Raw genomic sequence first — 25,070 nt, 5'->3', positions numbered from 1 at the left:
CCGGCTGAGGCCTCACCAGTGGCAGATAGAATACAACCCAGAACGATATTAGTTTTATTTATTTTTTTACTAGGACAGAGAATCTGAAATGGGAGTATGTGGAGGTCCATGACGGAGGATTTCTCTTAGCCTTCTGCCAGCATGTTTACATGTGGGAGAGCAGAAAGAAAACATGAGAAGCAAAGACAGTTTGTCTCAGCTGGGAATCCCCTATTCAACCTGTTCTCCCTAAAGGGGAATCTGCCCCCAGCCTCTGTTCCATATCCTGCAAGGGGAGAGAAGAACAGGAACAACCCCCAGCTGCCTCTTTCACTTTACAAAGAGAGGGAAGGAAGGAAGGCCAGGCTACACTTCCCTACAAGGGAAAGGAAAGGAGATACCAACCTCCCCTCCTCCCGCACACATACCTCTCTCATCTGGATGGTTAAATTAAACCAGAGACCTAAATTCTTCATAACATCTGTCTTTTGAAATATCACTGTTCTGAAATGGAAGAAATGTCATAGGGCATTCCAAAGTTTTCTGGGGACAAGCCCCCAGAACCTCAAACTATTTCTTTTACAGTCATACAAATTTCACACCTTGGTATCAACTGGGGTGGGGAAGCACCGGTGACCTTCACATCCTAGCACATAGATACACACCTTGGCTAGATACCTGTGTGAGGACACACTGTTTGGATACAATCTCTCTCTTGTCCCCTTTCTCATGCCCTTGCTACGTCCCACCTCCACAAGCTGATCCAACCCTGAATCACCGCATAATGTCGAGAGCTATGATGAAGGGCACTTTACACTTGTGAGCGCCCCTTCCTCCCTTGATCGACTTTAACCGTTGCTCTGACAGGCAGGCAGATTTGGCACTCCTGCCAAAGGTAAGAGTGGGGCTGCAAAGCTGCAGGAAGCACTAGTTTCTCCTGCAGCTCAGTATACAGTGTTGCGTGGGTGTAACTAAGAGCAAAATCTGGTTTCTTTCTGGTTATTTGCTCTCCGTTCCATGCCAATTTCTGTGCAGAAGCCCCTCTGACTGATATTAGATACAGTAAGATGCTGATCTTTAAAAAGCAAGTGCAATTAACCAATCCAGCCACCCACACATCAGTCACTAATTCTAGACTAGGAGAGGCAGGAACCAGACAGTTATATTCTAACAAATATTATTAACGAGGAAAGGGAATTAGCCCCAGCTGCATAGTGCTTAGTCCATCTGCTAATCCTGCTTACAAGTCTATTATGATTAACAGCAAGGACTAAAATCTGTTGAAGTCAGGCTAGAGACTTGGGACCTGATCTGAAGATGCAGCGCAGCCACTTCGTGATGTATTGCCGCAGAATATGGTCATACAGCTGGCAAAAAAAAAAGCCCAGAGGGATCACCCAGTGCAAGAGAGATTTTCTGGTGGCATAAAGCCAGAACAGATGCCAGCTCTTTTCCCTAATATCAGCAGGGTTGGAGCAAAGGAAACTTGGCCAGGATACTGCATTGATCACTACTGTGGTTGGCCATTTGGGTTTGTCCTGGGGAATGGCCCTGTACAGAGTGCCCCAGGATCAGGGAAGTACCCGGGTAATCTTTGTTCCACCTATAGACACATAGCTCAACTTGTACTATATACTCCTCAGCTATAGCTTAAACTCTTGTCAGCATAGGTTGGTATTAGGCTACGAGGTCAATTCTCTCTATTTCCTGCACATCCTAATTAGAGATGGGCTCAAGTTGCAAAATGTGGATCCAAAGTTCTCTGCTGTCTAGATTCAGGCTTTCGGTTTTTGAAGAGAGAGGAAACATTGGTGAAATTGATCCATAGATCAATCACCTTTTAAACACCTTCTTTTACCCAACCCCCATATCAATACTTTTTAAAAATCTGGCCCTGAGTGCCTCCTCCTTCCCAATGACGTCAATGGTAATAAGCTTCCGTTGACTTCAACAGGGCTTGATCCTGTACCCAAGTGTTTACATGGGAGCTAAGCTCCTGAAAACTTGGCCTCACAAGACTGATTGGGAAATCCTTCAAAGGCCTGTGAAGGAGGAACAATCTAATCTATTGGATTGTTCAAATGTCCAATCCATTTTCTTCTTTTTAAAGGTCATTTTCCAAATTTTACATCATTTCTGTATGAAATGTCACCAACAGTATGGAACTAAATTAAAGTAAAGAGATCCTTTATAATAGAATTCAGCTGTTAGATTTATGGTCTATTGGGATTCTGAATGAGTTTACTCTTATGCCATCTAAAGAGCTATTGTTTCACAAACTAAAAATAGAGAGGAAGAAAATATATGGAAAAGTACTTGCAGTGAAAAGAAAAACAGTACTTAGTATGCAAATATTTTGCCACAGTTTACATATTTCATGATATTTAACAAGAGTAATCCATCATGAAATTGATATTGATCTCATAGGTCCATCGAGTAAACATCATATACCAAAATAAATACCATCCCTGACAAGTCTGTAGAAAAACAGCTTCCTAAATCCATTTCAGCTCAATTCCATATAATCATCAATACTGTAATTGCAGTTCCCATCCAAAAGTGATGTAGGAATAATAAGAGCAATCAAATACCTTTGTCTAAAATCTATGATGGAGCAGTTATTGAAACTGTCATTCTCTTTCCTTGATATACAGTTTCCTTATACATTATTCACCCTGGCATATGTCAGTTTTCTAAATTTACCCCAATGTGCCTGAAAATTCCTTGTCTTAAACTTACATCATCACTGTCCCAACTCGAGGAAATCTTTTTTTTTTTAATTTAATAATTACAATTATTTTGATCTCCTGGACATCTTTAAAGCCAAAAGAGTCTATGGGAGCCAGCCCAAAATGAAAATCTGTGTCATAAGATAAAAGATGGCCCATACATATATGTATGTATAGGCAGATATGGGTCCTAAAGGTGAAATTTACCCATCTGCAGAGGGTCATCACAAGGCCTCAAAACAGAGCTTAAGTGGGACATTAGTTGTGCTTAGATCGTCTGCTGGCTATCGGCATGGTTGGATTTGAGCCTGCTTACAGTGTCACTGTTATGAAAGATTCACACAGGTCTAATGGGAAGTGAGGAACATTGGGAAATGGGAGACTGCGTATTCGATTGATACAACCACTTTGTTTCCCTTCAATCATATAGATGTTAAAAGTAGATAGTAAACAATCTACAGTGATACTACTAATTAAAGTTGGACAAAAATATTAAGTATGTTTCTCAACAAAATTCTGAAAATTTCTTCTCAAAGTTTTTGCTTAAAAAAAATGAACCCCCCCCCAAAAGCATGAACCCCCAAATTTTTCCAAACCATTTTTTTCCAGTTTTTGGTTTTTCCAGGGGAGAAGAAATGGAGAGAAAAGAGAGGAATAACAATAACTGAAAACCCATTTTTTTTCTGTTTTTCAGGTTTTCAATTTTTGTAGAAAAATTGAAAATGTTAATTTAAAAAAATATCAATTTTTCATCAATAGAAAAATGTCAACTAGTTCTACTATTAATGATAATGTCCAATAGTTGCTATTAGATGGGCTTTAGATTTTTTACCATATGCATGCATAGCTACCTTCTCTTTATTCCTGCTCTCATTTTGGCCTATAAAAGAGAGCCCTGCACCGGACTATTTGTGAATCCCACATCCACCTGCTCCCTGTATTACAGCAGTGGGTCCTGCAGGACCGATGGGATCCCAGTCCCACTGCAGGGCTCTACAAGAGTCCCACATAGGGCTCTATTATATGATAGTTGTAATTTTACCTTGACCTCTTTGGCAAGCAACCAGCAATGCAGACTACCTTTTGGGATTCATTAGTCATCTGCTGATTACAATGTGTCCATCTGCCATTAATTAGGCAGTCTCTTAGCTACTATAGAGAAACCAGCAATCAGCTTGATGAAATAAGTAAGTATCAGGGTAACAACAGTGTCTGTAATGTAAGACTGCTCTATGGCTAAGTATCATTAACTTTGAGTTTCTGTGTAGGCAATGCTCTTTTTGTTTAGCTACACATTATCTTTAGCAATTAGTGTAGCTTGAACAAAAGATTTGCTGGAATAAATTGATGATGCCTGGTAATTGGATTAATGAGAATGGAATGGAAAGGCAGGGTAAACAGCATGAGTGACATATTTCACCAAAATAGGCCAAACATAAAATACAGTTGCAGAGGATCAGGTGAGCGCAGGGACTAATCACATCAGTGTATTACACAGTAGTTGCCAAAACATAGCACTTTAGTCCTGCCACTCTGGTACCCTACCTCTGGTAACAGTCAGTAACTTTTGCCTTCTCTCTGTTATGTATCTAATCAGTTGTGTAATGTCAGACATAGGTGAGCAGATGGGGTTGGGGATTCCTTTCTGATCTCAAGACATCTAAGACTTGCATGGCATTTGAATGGTTGCTTTTGAACCCCAGTGAGAGCACTGAAATCGGGAATCCATATTGCAATTTAATGGTCTGATGATGCTCCCATTGAAATCAAGGGCTTTGTCTAGCCATTTCCATGGGAGTAGGAGCAAGGCCTATGTCCTGAGGTTCTAAGGATTTGTTGACACAGGCACATTAACCAGAACAACTATTCTTCATTAGCTATTCCAGAATAGCTATTATACTTTAAATTTACACTCTACATTCACATCTTTTCAAGCTTAGACAAGCCCTAAGAGCCTTGAATGGTAAAGCCAGGTCAGTCTTGAAATCAGTATCTGGTGAGGGTGCTAGTATATTCACTTGGGGTGGGTTCACAGGGAGATCAGAAAATTAAACAAAACAACTTTTCATTCTACAATGCAGGAATTTAACACTCATTCTGCAAGCACCAGCTCCTTAGGCCTTGGGTACACTCAGGACTTCACAGCGCTGCCGCGGCAGCGCTGTGAAGCACGAGTGTAGTCGCGCCGCCAGCGCTGCAAGAGAGCTCTCGCAGCATTGTATGTACTCCACCTCTCCGAGAGGAGTAGCTTGCTGCACTGCGAGCGAGCGTGCAGCGCTGCAGGCTCTGATTACACTGGCGCTGTACAGCGCTGTACTCACTGCGCTCGGGGGAGGGTGTTTTCACACCCCTAAGCGCAGCAAGTTGCAGCTCTGTACAGCGCCAGTGTAGCCAAGGCCATAGTCTCACTTTCTCTATCTTCATGTGTGGGTGGGGGAGGGGAGACCACTGCACACTCCTGACCACTTACACACAGTCCCAACAAAGGCCTGATCCAGAGTTCACTGAAGTCAAAGGAGAGGCTCCCATTGACTTCAATGGGTTTGGGATTAGGCTACAACAGAGGAGGATGGGTTCAGTACAAAAATCAGCCTATAAATTCATGGCCAAGAGCGAACAATGACAGGATACTTCCCAGCTGTTGAACAGCTTAAGAGCCTAACATAAAACTGCCACTTGCTGTAAGATCCTCTAAGAACAATCTCTGTGGCACTTGAAATCCTCTGTTCCTGATTGCTGGAGTTTTCTTTCCAAGGATTTCTGTCCTGTTTTCTAGCCATTAACGACATTTTCACTCACCATGGCTTTATCTAGTGGAATGGGTAGTAGGCTATAGTGAACGCCTTCTGAGCTCCCTACTCCCCTACCCACATTATATTTCCTAAAATGGGAATGTTCCAGGATTTTTAAAAAAGTCTATTTTATGTAGCCAACGATGAGAGTGTAACGTATGCCTGTGTCACACACACCCCTCCCTCCCCCTCCACACACACTTACCCATTTAGACTAGTGGATTTTCCATGACTTCTTGCCATTCCTGGTGCTTGCTCTGGGCTAGGTTCTCACAGCCTTTATTTGGCTGCATGAGCTCGGGATGGCTAAGGGGCAATAAAACCCCTCCTTACCGCCCTGCTCAGACTTTGATTCTGGTTGCAGTAGACAGAGCAGGAACAACTCATCTGATTCTCCCAGCTTTGAGAAAGTGGGCAGGAAGTGGGAGGAATGCTGGCTATGCCCCTGCACATTCACAAGCACATTAGACAGAATAGCTGGATGGGCATCAAAACTGCTCCAAATAAAGGTGTGAAATAGCTTAAGCTTAACTGAGGATTCCCCTACATGCCCCCCACCCCCAACTCCCTCATCCCCCCTTAGTGGTCACAGTGTTGCCAATTTAGTCATTTTCCTGTATATTCAAACACCCCCTCTAATTTCAATTCCTGGGGAAAACACTGATTAACTCAGCAGGTAGAGCACAGGGGTAGAACTGTGACTCTCTGGATCACAGTGTGTCCTCTAGGCTGTTCCTAGGGCTGTGCGACCATGTACTGCCCCCCTAGGTGCTGGAATTAGGGGTGTTGCCTCACCTCCTGGCTTGAACTGGTTTCCATTATATACAGGGTTTACAGTTTGGCTCCCAGCACCCCCACTATACAAACTGTTCAAGAGCCACTGGGTTGCCCCTTACGCAGGGCAGATTTTAACATTATAATCTAGCCCTCTGAAATATTCTATAGTCTGAACTGGCAGGCCAGCCCTGTGGGGCCAATGCCCATCAACAGAGTTAAAGGGGCACATCTTTTTTAAATAATGGCAGGTAGATAATGAGGAGATGACACTGCTTTAAATAATAATAAATAAATAATAATAAACTGATCCAGGGAAGTGCTGAGGAAAGCCCTCAACTCCCCATGAAGCTCTCAACACCCATCTGGTGGCGGGGGGTACTCTGCACTTTGCAGGTGATCATTTGTAAGATCTAGCCCATAGTCATTGCCTTCTGTGGAGGAAGTTTCAGGATGTACCAGTAAAAAGGAAGAAGCCAACATAGTTAGAGTCTGTGGTTAAGACAGTGGTTTTCAACCTTTTTTTCATTTACAGACCCCTAAAAAATTTCAAATGCAAGTGTGCATCCCTTTAGAAATCGAAGACATATTCTGCAGACCCCCAGGAGTCCATGGACCACAGGTTGAAAACCACTAGTTTAAGAAATATTAGAAAAAAAGGTAGCCGTAGAAGGCTCTCACTGTCTATAAATATCTGATTAAAATGCAACAAGTTCTGACAAAATGCAAGTAATGTAAGGAAACTGAAATCCTTTTTAAAATATATATCAAAAACAAAATTATTTTAGCTTCCAACTCAATAAAAGAATACACCCATTATGTTAGGTAGTTAGATGGCCCTATTACCATAGCATCTGAGCACCTCACCATCTTGAATGTCTTTATCCTCACAACACAATGTGAGGTGGGGAAATTCTATTATCCCCATTTTACCAAATTTTCAAAGGTATTTAGGCACCTAAAGATGCAAATAGGCACCTAGTGGGGTCTTTTAAAAAACATCTACTCACGATAGGCACCATGGGAATCTTTAATGTCTATTCAGCGAAGACAGGAACTTGGTTTTTAAAGGTCTCAACCAAAAGAAATGATGACATCCCATTGTTTGGATGAGGTAAAACTAAACTGGACACGCCACTAAATGAGATAACGAGAAGAACAATCCTGCCTGTGTGGACTTGATAGCTTGGACATCTGTAATTTCCATGGGCTTGATTCAGCTGTCCTTCCTCAAGCTGATTAGAATCTTCCTATGCAAGTAGTCCCATTGAGGACTGCCCATGAAATAAGGTACTGTTCAGCATGAGTATAGGTAACAGAATTTGACCCTGGGGTATGAACTACAACATCAACACAGCTGGAAAGCATTCCCTAAAGTCTAATACATTCTAAGGATGCAGAGCCAGGGCTCCCGGCAGCTGTGATGAACATTATAAGCCAATGATTTTACAACATTCATTATCCACTACTGTGGATTTTATTTTGTTAGAAGATTTATGATCTTTATTAACTAAATACCCTTCACTGTTGAAAATGAAAGCAGGCTTTAACATCCTAGAACTTTACCATTTAAATTTAGATCATGTTTCTTTCCCCCACCCCATTTAAAAGTTTACTCTGCAAACTGTTCCCAGGGTAGTGAGTCCAGATCCCAAACATGATGCTAATAATAGCATTCACTTTGCTAAATAAGTGCTATACAAAGTACAAAATAAGTGCTATAAAGTGGTGCTTGCAGACTGAGATCTGAGATTATAGCTGTTTAGTTTACTGGGAAAATTAAGAGAATTTAGCACTGTTACCAGAATAAGGTGCCAGGCTTCTAGCCCTGGAGCCTTAAGTCCTCCATTAATTCACAGCGTAGATGGTGTAAATTTCACTACATCACTCCCCACCAGTGTGCCTCAGCTCTGATCCGAAGGAGCCTCCTCCACGTGGGAAGGGGTAGTTCAGACTTCATGCCAATTTGGGTTTTTTTGTGAGATGAATACCTGCCCATTAGGGACTAGGTTAAGACCACAAATCTCATTCAGCATAGCTCACCAATCAGACATTAGATTGTAACAAAAACATTCAGTCCCTATTAACCTATTGTTAGATACTCTATCTTCCCCCATCCAGCTGCTTCCCACCGCTCACAAAATAGTGGTCACAGTTTTTGAGAGGGCATTATCAGGTGCTAGTAATTTCTCATTTTACTCCCCTGCTCCCATTGCACTAATCACTCTCCTGTTTCACTCTGCAGTGGAAGTCTTGTGGATTGTGCACACGATGCCTTCTGGAGATCAGGATTTGTATAGCATCTTACAGCACAGACACTTTTATCCTGTGCAGAGTATTTTGCGCCAATCTTTTATAAACCTTGCAACTGTGTCACTCAAAGACAAAGAGACATATGGGCCCGTGGCATTTAAAAACAATTTTGCTTTTATTGTTGATCACATCCTTTCTGTATTTCTCTTCTCTTGTCCTTTTTGTTACCATGGACCTTTGCAAGGAAATGAAATCTGTTTCTTAAGAGATCATCCACCCCTGCCACTGAGTCCCCTAATCCTCTGTGTGTGACATTAAAGTTGTTTACTGTGTAAATTGTTATATTACAGAGGACTTTTGGATACCAGGTGGTAAACAAGCAGCAGGAGCAGATGTCTTAATAATAAACAGAACAGAAAAAATAAAGATATAAAAGATCAGGTATGTGAGCAGCATGCAGAGTGGATATCATAGTTTTCCAGAGGGAGTTAGAAGTTGTTTTAAGAATATATATTGGCAATAAATACTGACAGACATCTGAAGATCACTCTGGCCTACATCATGCTCTCTCCTGTTTTTGCTCTTTTGCCGCTCTCTCCATTCATTACTTTTGGACTCCCTTCCTTCCCTGGCAAGTTTCATATAGAGGGCTGCTAGCCCCTCAGGTCAAAGAGGTCACACAAAGCAAATATTTATATAATCTGCCTCCAAATTTCCAGTTACACAAGGAACTGTGATATGAAATGAACCAACTGCATAATCAGAAATGATTGATTCCCAAAACTCTCCTATACACATACTCGGCGCAAGGTAAGAAATGGTGCTGTAGTGTTTGTGACGAAACTCCTTTAGGGGCAGGCTTATAAAAGGGGGAGGGGAATCATGAAAAATCCATAATGTCAGTTTTCAATACATTCATTATTACCCTAAAAACGTCCCCCACCCCATCACATGGTCCTCCTGAGTTTACTTTGTGAACACTATAGGGATCTGTGGGATTGTGAGCAGTAGTTCTAGGCTCTTTAACATTCTGATGTTTATCTGAACCTCCTTGGCCTGTCATAGTACTGGAAAACTTGGAAGACAGATGCTTTTGCAAGACTTTCCAGCACTTCGTGCTTATAGTTGGGCTCTAACTGCAACAAGAAAAGGCTGTCTCTTCATAATTTGTTACTTCCCTGTCTAATTCCAGCCAAAACCAGGAAGCAATGGGGCATGTGGAAAACTAAACACAAAAATTAACCATTTCCAAACCTTAGAAAAGGTTTGGATGTAGATCAGTTCTCATTTGCTTCAAACTTGCAAAGGATGCTAGTGGATGTAAGGAATATGAAATACTAAAATGGTCAAGGTCAGATTAGTGACGAGAAGTTGTGGTATTCTACTCAGGCTCTTGTCACATCCAGAACAGCTGGCTGTTTCTACTAAAATAAACAGTAGTGAATTATGTAGCAAAGTTGACCTTAAAATTGTTATTAGGTTTCAGAGTCAACACCTCACTACGATGAATGGGAGTAGTCACAGTTCATGCGACTCCCAGTTAATGTATTTTGGTCCATCTGTCTGCAGACTCAATAAGACCCTACTGCATCAAGAACCACTCAGAAGGTTCCCTTTGCAATCATGGAAAAATAAAAATGTAACATGTGATACTGCCTTCAATTCCAGTTGATTTTAATGGGACATAAGGACTCTCCATCTCTTGAAGGATAGACCCTCAAGGAAGCCTAAATTCTGCAGATACGGATAGAACCAGCAGAGGAGCGCTGGTATGGCATGCTGCCATCTACCAACTTAATTCAGAAAGAATAGTACAAATCAAAAGCCACATTTCTGATCTACAATTACACTGAGACTTTAACACAGCACTGAGCAAGAGGAGGTTCGTAAGGTGCACCACTCCAGAAGTAGACCTGGGAGACTTTGTATTGAAAAATCATAGAACCATAGGGCTAGAGGGGGCCACAAGGGTCATCTAGTCTAACCCCCTGCCAAGATGCAGGATTTGTTGTCTCTAAACCATCCAAGACAGATGGTTCTCCAACCTTTTTTGAAAACCTCCAGTGAAGGAGGTTCCATGACTTCCCTAGGCAGTTTGTTCCATTTTCCTACTGTTCTTTCAGTTAGGAAGTTTTTCCTGATATTTAATCTAAATCTGCTATGCTGTAGTTTGAACCCATTGCCTCTTGTCCTGCCCTCTGTGACGAGAGAGCAATTTTTCTTCATCTTCTTTATGGCAGCCCTTCAAGTATTTGAAGACCACTATCATGTTCTCCTCCCAATCTCCTCTTTTCTAAACTAGACATGCCGAGTTCCTTCAGCTCATATGGCTTGCATTCCATCCCTTTGATCATCTTTGTCACTCACCTCTGGATCCTTTTCAGTTTCTCTACATCTTTTCTATACATTGGTGACCAAAATTGGATACAGTACTCCAGCTAAGACCTGAGCAGAGCAGTATTATCATCTCCCATACTATGCCTCTGTTAATGCAACCCAAAATTGCATATATTTTTTCGCAACAGCATTGCACTGTTGACTCATATTGTGGTTGTGATCCACTACAATTCCCAGATTCTTCTCAGAGTGCTGCTGCCAGGCCAGTTATCCCTCATTCTGTATTTGTGCATTTGTTTTTTCTTCTCTATGTGTAGCACCTTACATTTGTCTTGGTTGAATTTTGTGTTGTCTACAGTCCAGTTCTCCAATGTATCAAGATCCATCTGAATTTTAGTTATATCCTCCAAAGTGTTTACAACCCCCACTAGCTTTGTGTCATCTGCAGATTTGATCAGTATGCTCTCTATTTCTACATCCAGGTAATTAATAAAGATGTTAAACAACACCAGACCCAGAACAGATCCCTATGGAACACCACTAGAGACCTCCTTCCAAGCTGATGTCATTCCATTAATAGTTACTCTTTGTTTGCGGTTGTTTAACCAATTATGTATCTACTTATTGGTAGTTCTGCCGAGGCCGTATTTCTCCAGCTCACTTCTGAGAATGTCATGTGGGACTGTGTCAAAAGCCTTGCTAAAGCCCAGGTATATTATGTCCACCGCATTCCCCCATCCACCAGACCAGTTACCTGGCCAAAGAAGGAAGTCAGGCTGGTTTGCATGATTTGTTCTTCGTAAATCCATGCTGGCTGCTAGTGATCACTGCTTCATGCTCCAGGTATTTGCAAATTAAATGTTTTATAGATTGCTCTAGTAGCTTTCCAGGTATGAGTCAGGCTGACGGGTCTATAGTTCCCTGGATCCTCCTTTCCCCCCTTTTTAAAGATGGACACTACATTAGCCCTTCTGCTGTCTTCTGGGACTTCTCCTGTCATCCATAAGTTTGCAAATGTTATTGCCAGTGGCTCCAAGATTTCTTCAGCTAATTCCTTCAGCATCCTGAGATGAATAGCATCAGACACTGCTGTCTCGAATTCATTCAAATTAGTCAGAAGATCTCTGACATGTTCTTTACTTATCCTGATCTGCATCCCTTCCCTTTTATTGTCTATGATAACTTCGTTACTCATCTGATCACATTATTTTTTGTGAGAAGACTGAAGCAAAGTAGTTACTGAGTAGTTCCGCCTTCTTATCATCTTCCGTTACCAGTTCGTCTTCTTCATTGAGCAGTGGACCCACACCATCTCTGAACTTTCTTTTTTGTCTGATAGTTATAGAATCCCTTCTTGTTGTCTCTAACATTTCTTGCCAATTGTAACTCATTCCTTGCCTTGGCTTTTCTGACTTTGTCCCTACATGCTCATGCTATTTCCATGTATACATCCATAGTGACATGCACGTCCTTCCATTTCCTGTATGTATCCCTTTTTTGTTTTTAGATAGCTAAAAATTCCTTGTTCAGCCACATTGGCCTCCTGTGGCTCTTCTTATCTTTCTTCTGCATCGGAATAGCTTGATGTTGAGTCTCTACTATCACATCTTTTAGGAACTGCCAGCCCCCTTCAACTCCTTCTCTTCCTAATTGGTCTCTCCATAGTACCTTGCCTACTATTTCCCTGTATGCAGTATTCAAGGTGTGGGCACACCTAGATTTATATAGTGGCATTATGAAATTTTCTGTCTTTATTATTTATATCTTTCTTAATGGTTCCCAACATTGTTAGCTTTTTTGACTATCATTGCAGATTGAGCAGATGTGTTCAAAGAACTATCCATGTTGACTCCAAGATCTCTTTCTTGAGTGGTAACAGCTAATTTAGACCCCATCATTATGTATGTAGAGTTGGGATTATGTTTCCCAGTGTGCATTACTTTGCACTTATCAACACTGAATTCCATCTGCCCTTTTGTTGCCCAGTCACCCAGTTTAGAGAGATCTGTTTGTAGAACTTTGCAGTCAGCTTTGGACTTAACTATCTTGAGTAATTTTGTATCATCTGTAAATTTTGCCTCACTGTTCACCCCATTTTCCAGATAATTTATGAATATGTTGAAAGTGCTGGTCCCAGTACAGACTCTTGGGGGACCTCGCTAATTACTTATTTCCATTCTGAAGACTGACCATTTATTCCTACCCTTTGTTTCCTGTCTTTTAACCAATTACTGATTTATGAGAGGACCTTCCCTCTTATCCCATGACTGCTTGCCAAAGATTTCTGCAAGTCCAAGCACATCAACTGGTTCACCCTTGTTGAATAAATTGAATGAATAAGTACTTCTGTCTAGACCCTTTCATTCAGAAAGTTCCCAAAGCATTTTACAAATTGATTTTTTACATCAATGATTTCATTTTGATCACTTTGAACAATCAGTCGTTCAGCCCTCATATAGATTGCGCCGATTACAACACATCTTCCATTCTTCTCTTATCCTGGCCTTCCTTCTCCATGTGCAGCTATGCCTTTTCACGATAAAATTTTGCCATCTCTTTGGAGGTTGGCCGAGTGGTCGTTTCAGTTCTTGTGGGTACCACTCAGCGACAGCTGCAGTCCATCGATTCTCAGTGAGCCTCGCTTTATGCCTGGCCTATTGCATTTTATTATACCTGCTTTCAACAACGATGTCCTGCACTCCACTCTGCTGTCTGATCACTTCATTGGGTACTCGATCACAGGTTGAAATCCCCAGAATTCTTCTTTCCATCGCCCTCTCTGTGACAGACAATTGTTGCTCCTCTATCTTTGTCAGCACCCATGTTTCGCTGCCGTACATTGTCAGCAGTACTGTTGAGTTGAAGAGGTTGGTGCATGTCACCTTGTTGATTTTTCCATGGAGGACATCTTTCATAGAATTGAATGCACACCAACCAGCTTTCTTTCTCCATGAGAGTTCACCTTCCTGATCATGGTGCATGTTAATTTCTTGGGTAAGATAGCTGTATTGCTCAACTACTTCTATTTGTTCTCCCTTGACTATTATTTGGGCTTTTGGCAAGGCATCAGACTGCATAAATTTCATTTTAGAGTGGTTCATTTTCAGTCTCATTTGGCTGCTCTTTGTGTCAAGTTCCCACACCATTTTCTGTAGTTTGATAGTTTTTTCGGCAATCAACACAATATCATCCACAAATCTGAGGTGGTTTAGCTGCTCTCCGTTGATGCTGATTCCACCCTTCCTGTTTATCCGCCTCATTACCATTTCGAGGCAGGCTGTGAAGAGTTTTGGTGAAACCGTGTCTCCTTGCTTCATATCTTTTTTGACTGGGATGCAAAGGGGAATGTTGAACAGAGTTATATCCATAGTGCAGTCAGAGTTTGCTTCCTTTAGTAGTTTGATGTAGTTTGTGTTAATGCCCTATTCTGCAAGAGCTTTCAGCACTGCATTGATCTCTACGCTGTCGAATGCTTTTTCACAGTCGATGAAGGCAGTGCATAAAAGGAATGTGTAGTTCCTTGAGTGCTCCAATAGCTTGTTTATAGTGAAGATATGGTCGATTGTGCTGAAATATCTTTGAAAACATGCCTGCTCTCTCAGCTGCTGTTCGTCCAGACTCTGTGAGAGTCGGTTTGATATTATTTTGGAGAACAGCTTGTAGACAAGTGAAAGCAGGCATATTGGACGATAGTTCTTTAGATTTTCACGATTGCTCTTCTTGTACAGCAAAATGGTGTTGGACTCCTTTCAGCTAGATGGCATCCTCTGCATTTTCAAGTAACAGCTAAATCTCTGGGCAAGGGTTTCCCAGAGGTCTTGGCCTCCAGCTCTTATCATTTTGGTTGTCAGTCTGTCTTTTCCTGGAGCTTTTCCTTCCTTCATTTAGTAAACTGCATGTCGAACTTCACTGATGAGGAACAGTGCAGCAGTGAGCCTGGCTTGTCTGACAGCGATGATAGTGGAGTGTACTCTCCAGTAAGTCCTACCATACTATTAAGGTGTCAGACTGCCAACCCAGTGAGGGGACAGTTTGACTGAAAAGCAGCCACTGAAAGCATAGCCAGCAGGTGGTTGAAGAAATTGCTAAAACAAAACAAATAAATTGGCCCAGTGTTCCTCAGGTGTCCCTCAATCCATTCCACAGTGGCGGTGTGGAGTTTGATCGATAAGAGGCTGCTAAGAATCTAAGGGCCCAGAAAAATGACTGCCTTCTCAGTGTGTACCTACAACTGCAGGACACTGACAAGGGATGACTTGATCAACCATCTAATGGAGGAGAAGGCAAGGACATCCTGCGACGTCCTTGATTTCTGCAAAACACAATGAAGAAAGGAGATGGAAGCAAAGTGGAGAGATGGAAGAACCATTGGAGGAATTGGTTTTATCGTCAACAAGGAATGGTCTTCAAAAATCATCTCCTGCAAGTCCAAGTCATCACACATCAGAGTGTTAAACCTCCAACTGAACAAGAACTGCACCCTCAAGATTATCAGATCTACGCTCCCACCGCACAAGTGAAGATGATGATGTGGAAGAATTCTATCAGAAATTAGAGGAAACCTTCGCTCGAAAATCCATATATATAATTGCAATGGGAGATTTCAATGCCAAGGTCGGAAGAGGGAAAGAAGACAAAACATTCATTGGAAGGTATGGCATAAGTGAACTGAATCCATGAGGAGAATGACTGGCAACTCAGGACTGGAGACAAAATAAATGTTCATTGGTAGCACCTGGTTTAAGAAGGCGGCCAAGAGGAGGTGGACATGGATTGCGCCCAATGTGAAGAACAAGAATGAGATTGACTATATTCTGATTGATAAGCGGCACATTGTACAAGACATCTCAGTAGTACCATTATTCAACACCAGTAGTGACCATTGCTTGCTCAGAGTGAAGCTCAACTTCAATGAAAAGGTGGAGAAGAAAGCGCTACAGATGGCAAATCAGAGACAGCAGCCGAAAATATTCAACAAGGTAATCCTCAAAGTGACATTTCCAAGAAAGACTAGCCTCATAGATAACTGCGATGAGGACTATAAAAACTTTGCTGATAAACTGACACAATGTGTGAAATTAGCCAAGAAAGAAAGACTGAAAAGAGCGAAAGGAAGAATCTTGGAGGAAACGAGGATCTTGCTAGAGAAGAGGAGGAATAAGAAGTGAAATGATAGCAACAAACTTGAGTACTCGCTCCTCTGCAAGCTGATAAGAAGAAGACTAAAGAAGGACTTTGAGAAGTACTGAAATGAAAGGTTCTCAAAGACGGCTGAAGATCGCAGAAGCCTCAAAAAATGCTAACGGGAATTGATGCTATACAGGTCGACAATAACGGCGCTGAAGAACAAGGATGGAAAAGCAGTAATCGACAGAACAGGGATGGAAGCTGTCTGCAAAGATTTCTACACAGAACTGTTTGCATCTCAAATAAATGTCTCATTACCAACATTTCAACAGACCAACGAGCACGTACTTCTGGTCCAATCATTTAACCCAGCATTAAAATGCAGCTATCTCTAGGATGAAACGCAACCGCCATTTAGCATCGTACAACAACACAGCTCACCACGTTAGTACAGAAAGCAAAAGAAGAATATCATACCAGATTGAACATATAGGGAAACTTTCAAATAAACAGAATATAATACCCAGTTTGGAGTTTGGCAGGGCACTAGGGTGAACACTCAGACCTTGTGAAGACTGCTCTAGTCTTATTAATAAACACATAGCTTTACATTTCATCTATAAGAGCCCTGTGTCTCCTAACACCCTGCTGGAACATTGCTTCCCTTTTGAGAGCTACCTGCTGAATTGCAGACATTCTGCTATTCTCCAGGCATTCTCTGATCTTCTGCCGTCCAAGCACTCCCATGTCCAACCTTGTTTAGCCTAAAGATGGACCCAAGATACAAACTTAAGATCTATACTTCAAATATCTCAAAACCTGGAGGTTCTTGGATGTGGGATATTAGCTTGGGCCCTTATAGAATTGTGGAACAACTGTGGAATTCAGATTGAGGTCTGAGGTTGGAATTCCAATCCCTCCACACCACTTTCACAATTCAGGGGTGGTTGAATCATTGTGATGTCTGGTTTTGAGCTCATCTCTAGATTAGTTTGAGATCTAATAGAATCATAGCCTAAGTTGATATGGTTGGACAAATTCCTTGGATAACAGCGATCGGGTGAAACAGCCAGGATAGGATTAAGAGCTGCCTGTCACACAATTCAGCAGGGATATAAAGGAAGGGTATGTCCTCTTTCCAGGTTGGACAGAGATGCAAGAGGAAAAGCCTCTGGGCCTGTACAGCTGGCTGTGGGTCAGGGTTAAAAAAAACAATGTGAGTATTATATTCAAATAATAAACTGTGCCCTGAGATAAGAGCCTGAAAGAGACCCCAGCGTGGCATTGCTTCTTTCCTGGTCGGGGGAGGGAGTTCACCAGCTTACCGTAAGCAGTACAATCTCCTGAGAAAAAAGAGCAGCCCAGCAGCTCTCGGCACATAGCAAGCGAGTCCCAATCTGTCAGCATTTACTATTCTTATTATTTATGTCACGTATATTATCATAGCCTCAATAAGAATTGAGGGCCTTGTTGTGGTGTCATTGCTAAAACATAGATGTAGGCAGTCTCTGGTCCTAAAGTGTTCACAATTTAAGACAATGAGTAAAATATACTAGTTAGGGGAACAATGAGACAATGTAATATGTTCAATTTTGAGGTTGATAATGTTTTCCTTTCCTTTTTCCCCTCTGATCTCATTCCATAAGCCTATTAAATTCCCCTTTTTACTTATTATAGCCTGCTAAACCTCAACAATGGGATTAACCACAGTGCATGTCCTGAAAGAGGTTGAAATGCAGAGAAAAAATGTTCCCTTAGTGTTTGCAGCACCACCACTGATCTCTATGTCTAGCTTTGAGTTAGCTGAAAGAATGTCAGACAAAGACAATCCAGAGCCACGAATGCTGGACCAGATGTATTTACTCTATACTGGTATAACTGAGATCAGAATATGGCCCTCTGTACTTGACATTCATGCAGATATTTCTCCTGAGGGATCTGCATTTTTAGAAACAAAGAAAATGCTTCTGCATATTGGTTTAAAACAATCCATCCTCGTTTTGGATTGATGCAGTGCCCTTTTCTGATCACATTGCATTCCACAATACTGTACAGCTGCCATGTTACAGGGCTTGTCACGTGATATGAGTCAGGGGAGATTTAGATACACAGGAGGCCACTAAAAGGAAAAATAAGAAATGGACTCAAAGAAACATATTTTTTAAAAATGAGTAGCTTAGTTTACATTAGTGCCCTTTGATCATTATAACAACTAGTTTTAGCCACATCAGCTTATCTTACCAAATATAGTTTAAAGATGATATACCATCATAACAACAACAGCAGACTTGCTGATGTTTTAAATAATGTGATTACTTTAAGGCCATCTTTATGGCTTCAAACACTCATTGTATAAAATCATCATTCATCAGTTATTTCACTGGAGAGAAATGTAATTTTTCTTAGTGTAACTCTAAGCTCTATAGTCTTTATTTAAAAAACAAAACAAAAATCCTAAATCCATTTTCTCTCTTCCACTAAAAGCCCAGCTTCTATTAGTTGGCAAGATAATAAATTCATGAAGTCATGTATTCAGGCAGATTGTAAATTTAGCAGAAGCCAGAGCATTTGTATGTCACTAAGTCCAAACAGAGATCTAAGTACAACTGGATGATTTAATATAATGATCCAAAAGATATGGGTTGAGATTTTTAAAGCTGAGTAGGGGACTCAGTCACACAACTCCCAGTGAAATTAATTAGTTGTGTGGCTAAATCCCTGAGCTGGTTTTGCAAATCTCAGCCCAAGTGCCAAATTAATTCCTGGTGTAACTTCCTTGCCTTCAGTGGAGTTACACTGGGGATGACAGATGCTCATGTTTCTTTTCCAAGAATAACTTGGCAGGAGACTTGAAAGTGAGTGAATGACAGTGATGGGACAGATTCTATCCTCACTTAAACCCTGCACAGCACAAATGACTTCAAATCAGTTGAATGTGGTGACACTGATTCCTTTTGTGGGTGTTGTGTCTATGAAAGGAAAACCAAATTCTAATCTGTCTGGCTTTTCCTTCCTGACAAGTCTGAAAGATGAAGCACTTCACAGGCAGTAAACTGTTTTGAGGAGGCGGCCCGAATGTTCTTTGTGGCGGACCCCAATCTGTGGAACTCACTGCTATTAGAGATCAGGCTGAGCCTGAGTCCTACAACCAGAGGCAGATTAGGGATTTGTGGGGCTGTCGGCCATAGAAAGTGGGGGCCCTTCCCCACCCTTTCCACCTGCAGTACCCCCTCCGGCACTCCTGCCGGGTGGCAGGGTTGGGGCACTGGGCCCCACTCTCTGGCAGGAGTGCTGGGCAGGCTCGGAGGGGAGCGTGGCAAGCCCCCACACCCCAATCCCCATCAGGAGTTCTGAGCGGGATGCAGAGATGCCCATTTTTCCAGCCCCCACACCCCCATTGGCCAGAGCTCCTGGGCCCTGCCCCATTGCCCCAGTGGCTAAACACTGCCTGCAACCTTCAAGCGGCATTACAAGGAGCATCTCTTTCTGCAGGCCTTTGGAACTGACCCCATAACATTATTGCTGGAAGTAATCAACTAGATTTAGTTTCTCATACGTGGCTTCAATTTGAAGAGAAGGGGAGCAGATGTTGGTCCCTTTTTTAGAAGGAAGTGATGTTCTTCTAAATATATATAATGGGGCCCGGTTAGATCCTACAGTGATAGATGCCTTAGCAATGCTGGCACCAGTAAAATGTATCTGAAAATATTTTTTCAATTGCAATTGCATTTTAGATCAGATCCTATGGTTGGATTTTTCACAAAGGGCTGGATTATTTGATTGTTGGTTATCATACCCAAACAAACCTCATGGTTCAGGGCAAAGGGTGACTCCTATCTCTTTTATTATCACCATCAATGGATAAGTGGGTGAGTCACTGTCCTGTCCTTCCTGCCGAGAGTGCAGGTGTCTTAAGATGTGGGTAGGGGAAACTAAGACAACAGGAAGGAAGTCAGTCAATCATCACAGTGTGAAGAGAGGCAGCTTGGGGGGAAGTGATGGGAGACTGGGAAAGCGAGGTGGGAAATAGCCACTCAGATCAATTCACCTGGCTCTACATCTGCCAGCTCTCTCCCCACCTTCCCTCCTTGCATTCTGTTCCCTCCTGCATGTATTACTATCTGTTATGTCTACAGAATCAGAGGACTCTATGGAGACAAATACAAGACAACTTACCCCGCTTTCTGTCTCATCCCCAGAACTCACACAGATCTTTTATTTGTCAGCTCCCTTGTGCTCACCAAAACCTGTCTCTTTCCTTTCTCTGCAGCTAATGTTGCCGTCTCCTCTCACTCTCTAGGTTTAAGGCCACAGTGGTGGCATTCAATTCTTCTCTCTTTTTCTTGCAACTTTTGGCCCCTTTGCCTGCACACCTTGGTTATCTTTGAAGTCCACTCCAGACAAGGGGCAGCTCCAGGCACCAGCGCAGCAAGCGCGTGCCTGGGGCGGCAAGCCGCGGGGGGGTGGCAAGCCACGGGGGGCGGCCTCCTGGTCACTGTGAGGGTGGCAGTCAGGCTGCCTTTGGCAGCATGCCTGCGGGAGGTCCGCTGGTCCCGCGGTTTCGGCAGCAATTCAGCGGCGGTCCGCCAAAGGCGCGGGACCGGCGGACCTCCCACAGGCATGCTGCCGAATCCACATTACCAGCGGACCTCCCGCAGGCGCACCACCAAAAGCTGCCTGACTGCCGTGCTTGGGGCGGCAAAATACATAGAGCCGCCCCTGCTCCAGACAGCTGCTCTCTATCTTTTCCTTCAGAGAGGCAATTTCCCACCTCTCTTTCCCAGCCCCCACCCCATCGCTCACCCCCAAGCCTCCTCTTCTCAGACTCTGATGCTTGACTGACTTCCTTCCTGTCACCTTAGTTTCCCATGCCCTCATCTTAAGATACTTCAGTTTACATGGTAAGTGTAAAAATGAAATTTGTTTAAATGGGAAAACAAGTGAATAGATTCCCTAGACCCTCATCCTTCCTCTTTGTGAGCAAGCCCAACTCAAGACACGGGCTCTCTCGCAAGTTGTGACAACATGGCAGCACATCACCACCTTGGCTGGTGATAGCAGATCCACTTCAGTGCAGAGATTTTGTAACAGTGAGCCAGGTATTAAACTCAAAACATTCTTTTTAGTGTAGGATTGCAAAAGTCAAACAGGTAAGAAAAGTTTCCACCTCAACATAAATCATACATGGGACTTTCAACTCTTCTTGAAGGTTTAATGTACAGCAATAATTATAGGTGACCTCAGCAAGAACTCCTATCCTCAGCTGAATAAACAGAAGGGGCAGCAGTGCTTAGTGTTGTTACCCTGCGCTTCTCTCATTGCACAGTATTACACAGATCATGTCTTTGTGCCTCTTCTGAGGTTATACAAATAAGTGATGAAATGCTGCTGCTAGCCATCTATGGACCACTCGCCCAGCATGTGTGCTAATGCCCTCATAATTAAGGTTGAATCTAGATTTTCCCTTTGACAGAATAGGTGTATAGTGCTCTATTTAAAAAAAAGAAGTAACTATTGAGAAGGTCTTTAATAGAGCTGTTTGGAATATTACTTGTGAAATTAGGAGAGGTATTGAAATTTGCCCCCTTTAAGGTTCACTGAGTTACGATAAAATTATTTGGCCTGTTGCATGAAATTTTCTATATTAGCAAAACTTTCATTGGCATATGGAATATATACCAATTTCTGAATAGATGTGGAATCTTCATGGCAACTTTTCACATTGTATTTTGAATTTTAGGCTGGATTGGTTGTGATGGATCACATACTATTAGTTCTGGATTCATGACTGAGTGAGAGTCTACTCTCCTAGAAGGCTACAGGGTTAACAGAAACCATTTGAAAGCTTTTCTCTGAAGGAGAGATTGTAGTTAGGATGCTTTCTGGATCTTTGTCAGGAAAACCCTGTCCATGTATTATTTCCCCAGTCCAATATAAACTTTCGATTAAAAAAACCAAACAATTCAAAGTCAAGGCTAAGGTCTTGCCTACAATTAAGAGTTTTGCCTCTTTAACTATGCCATAGTTAAGTGGCCAAAACCCCATAGTGCAGCTGCAGTTATATGGTACAAAAGTGCTTATAATATGAGTATAGTTTATTCTAGTTCAGCAAAGTGAAATAAGTGATACCATTATAAAACACCTTATACTGATGTAACTGCATCTGCATTAGGGCTTTTATTGGCATAATTATGCAAGTAAAAAAAATCACACCTTTACTGATATAGTTATGCCAGTAAAACTTGTTAAGTTTAGACCAGGCCTAAGAAATGAAGCAGTCAAATGTCAGGTATTTTGAGAAGTTAAGATTGAGCCTTAAACCTTAACTTCAGCCCTTGTGCCCACATTTTAAAATATTGTCTTTCTAGAGTTAAATTTGCAACTTGCTTCCATCATAAAACCCTATTTAACTCTGAAAACTTTTGTCCTGGAAAATTAGTTTGGCCTGAAAATTGCCATATCCACTCTAATCAACTTTGTCTTTAATTTTCTTTATACTTCTCAGAAATATTCTAACAGCTGCTTTAAAAAAACCCAACAGATTATCCAAAAATTACCCCAATTTGAAACTGACTTTTGTCCAATGTTGTCATTTCCCTGAGGAATGTCTTATTAATATTACCTCTCCAAACTTTTATGTTTAGTTAAGTGTTCTTGAAAACTCATGGTCTGGCATATTTGAAGAAAATAGGTTGTAATTAAGCAAAGTTATTAACTATATTTTTTGGATCAAGTTCTTTTTGAGTAGGAACAGAAATGGAAGAAGCCTGTGTTTTTCAGAGCTAAAGCAACAGGGTTTCTGTCCCAGCTCTGGAAATATGTATTTCATTATGGAGAAAGGATTTTAATTGTCTGTTGTTGGTGAATGGCCTAGAATTGTCACTTCTAGAACTGTGGATTCAAACCATTCTTTTGTTTCAAGTTAGATTGCTTGAATTTCATCTATACTAGACTCAAACCATCTTAGATTTTTTTAAAAAGAAATTGACAAAATCAGGCATGATCATATAGTATATAAGCATTAAGATTTTGCTCCTAAAATTGAAACTTACTGTGACTCATCTGATGCTCTAATGTATTTACTGCACAATGCATGTATAGAACTACAATTTCATTAATGAATTTGTTAAACAAGTAGATGGGAAGTGCTATAGCTGGATACACAAGATGGCAAGTAGACAAGACAAGGAGGATAAATTGTTTCAGGAGAATGGTGGTGAGAAATGCTCACACCCCAAGAGAAAAACCAAACTATTTATCAGATTTATAGTTTTGCTTTATGATATTTAAAAGACCTAAGTCAAGATTTCAAAAGGGACTGGTTACTTTGAGTGCCTCAGGTTTTTCTGGATGCTCAACTTGAAATGCCTTAAAGGGGCCTGATTTTCAGAAGGTAGGTGTTTGGAACACTCTAAGGCATTTCAAGTTGGGAACCCAAAACAGTTAATCCCTTTTAAAAATCTTGGGTCCCCTGGTCACTACACTGCCAATATTCAGCAGCCAGGCCCTTCATTGGTGTGTGTTTCCGAGAATTTGTAAGCTACTTGGAAAAGATAAATTTAAATGGGGGAGTGCCATCTCAACCTTATCAATAGCATTTTCACTGCAATATTATATGATGGAGTAAACAGAAGCAGTTAAGTTCTGTATATTTTATGCATAATTTTGAGGGATTAAGTGGGACTTAAGTGGTGCAGAGGCCTGGTGTTTTCCCTATAAGCAGAGATTAATTCTACTCACAAGTAATTCTACTCACTTAGTGATAAATACAGGCAAATAGTCTGCATTTAACTGAATATCTGAACCTGCAATGAGACATAACTCAAAAATTGACACAGCGGGATAAATTTACTTGTACAAAGGTAATTACCAAAGACACCCAGGGACATAGCACAGTATTCAAAGTTCATCCGCTTAAGTGAGCATTTTCCCCATCTAAAACATCTGTGCTGCCATGGTAGTAGATAATTAAGAAAACATAATTAAAACTACTCACTGCTAATTCACCACTCTGAAGGAAAATATCTACAGAGGTGCAGGTGAAGCTTTGTTCATAGTCACGCCACATCCATCCAAACTCAAAAGAATAGTACATCAGCTGCTGGAATTTAGAATTCAATCCTATGTACAGTGGATGAAATTCATCCTTGTGCCGATGGCCAGGACACAGAGTATGTACCACTTAAAGCCAAGAGAGGGATTTGATACTTTTCCTCTGTAGTGGAGTGAATTTCACCCAATGCGAGTTTTGCCTGGATAACTCCTATAGGATCAAGTCCTTTATAAATTGCTCGTGATCTTGCACTTGTGTTTCTTCTAATATAATACAGGTTAGCTAAAATGAATAATTTCCCATTATGAAATGAAAACTAAACATACTTTACTCCCCCAAATATATTCAACTGCATGAATAGGGATGTGCGGGGGAAATAAAGACACCAAAAGCTCCATTGGCTATTACTCAAGAAATAGTTTGAAAACAAAATTCCAACACATAATTTTTACTGTACTACTGAACAAGGATTGTAACATACTGTAGCTTAAAAATGGAGGAAACGAATGATTAAGGAGATGCAGAGCCTGTTGATCTATTTATGCATACACCGGTTCCAGTATTGACACCCATCACTGCAGTATCCCAGTGCCCCCCGAGAATAAAACGCCAACAAAGTGCCCAGTTTACCATCTTCCTGCATTTGTGCAAAAAGAGTTTTTAATGCTATTGAATGAGAATGGTAGTTCTTTTTATAACTGCTTTTCACTGGCTACATCAGGAGCAGGGCAAAGGAGGATCAGGCCCAATATCTTTCTCTTTTCCTTCTTTGCTGGGAAGAGCCAGGCTTATGTTTAAAGCCAGGATTGGGATTGAAAGTTACCATCTGATGGTTCTTCAGTAGCTTATGTGTAGTTTATGAATCTCAGTCCTCTTGTCAATTGGTACTTTTGTTGGCAATCTCAGCAAAAAAGCTGGGCACTAAAATAAGCTCTTGCTCTTATGGCTGGTCCCAGAAGGATTGAGCCCATAGGCATGCGGGGAGCTTGCTTTGCCACTGCCTTTCCTTTAGATATTCTGTAAATA

At 41.5% G+C, this 25,070-nt stretch overlaps 1 protein-coding gene across 2 annotated transcripts in view; it reads left to right on the top strand.

Moving 5' to 3' along the window:
- Positions 1-25,070, top strand: part of RERG (RAS like estrogen regulated growth inhibitor) — a 121,443-nt gene that overhangs the window by 74,881 nt on the left and 21,492 nt on the right. The window lies entirely within an intron of this gene.

Source organism: Trachemys scripta, chromosome 1 (genome assembly GCF_013100865.1).
Source record: "Trachemys scripta elegans isolate TJP31775 chromosome 1, CAS_Tse_1.0, whole genome shotgun sequence".
Lineage (NCBI taxonomy): Eukaryota > Metazoa > Chordata > Testudines > Emydidae > Trachemys > Trachemys scripta.
The sequence above is the reverse complement of the archived record's forward strand: the minus strand, read 5'-3'. Positions and strand labels throughout refer to the sequence as shown.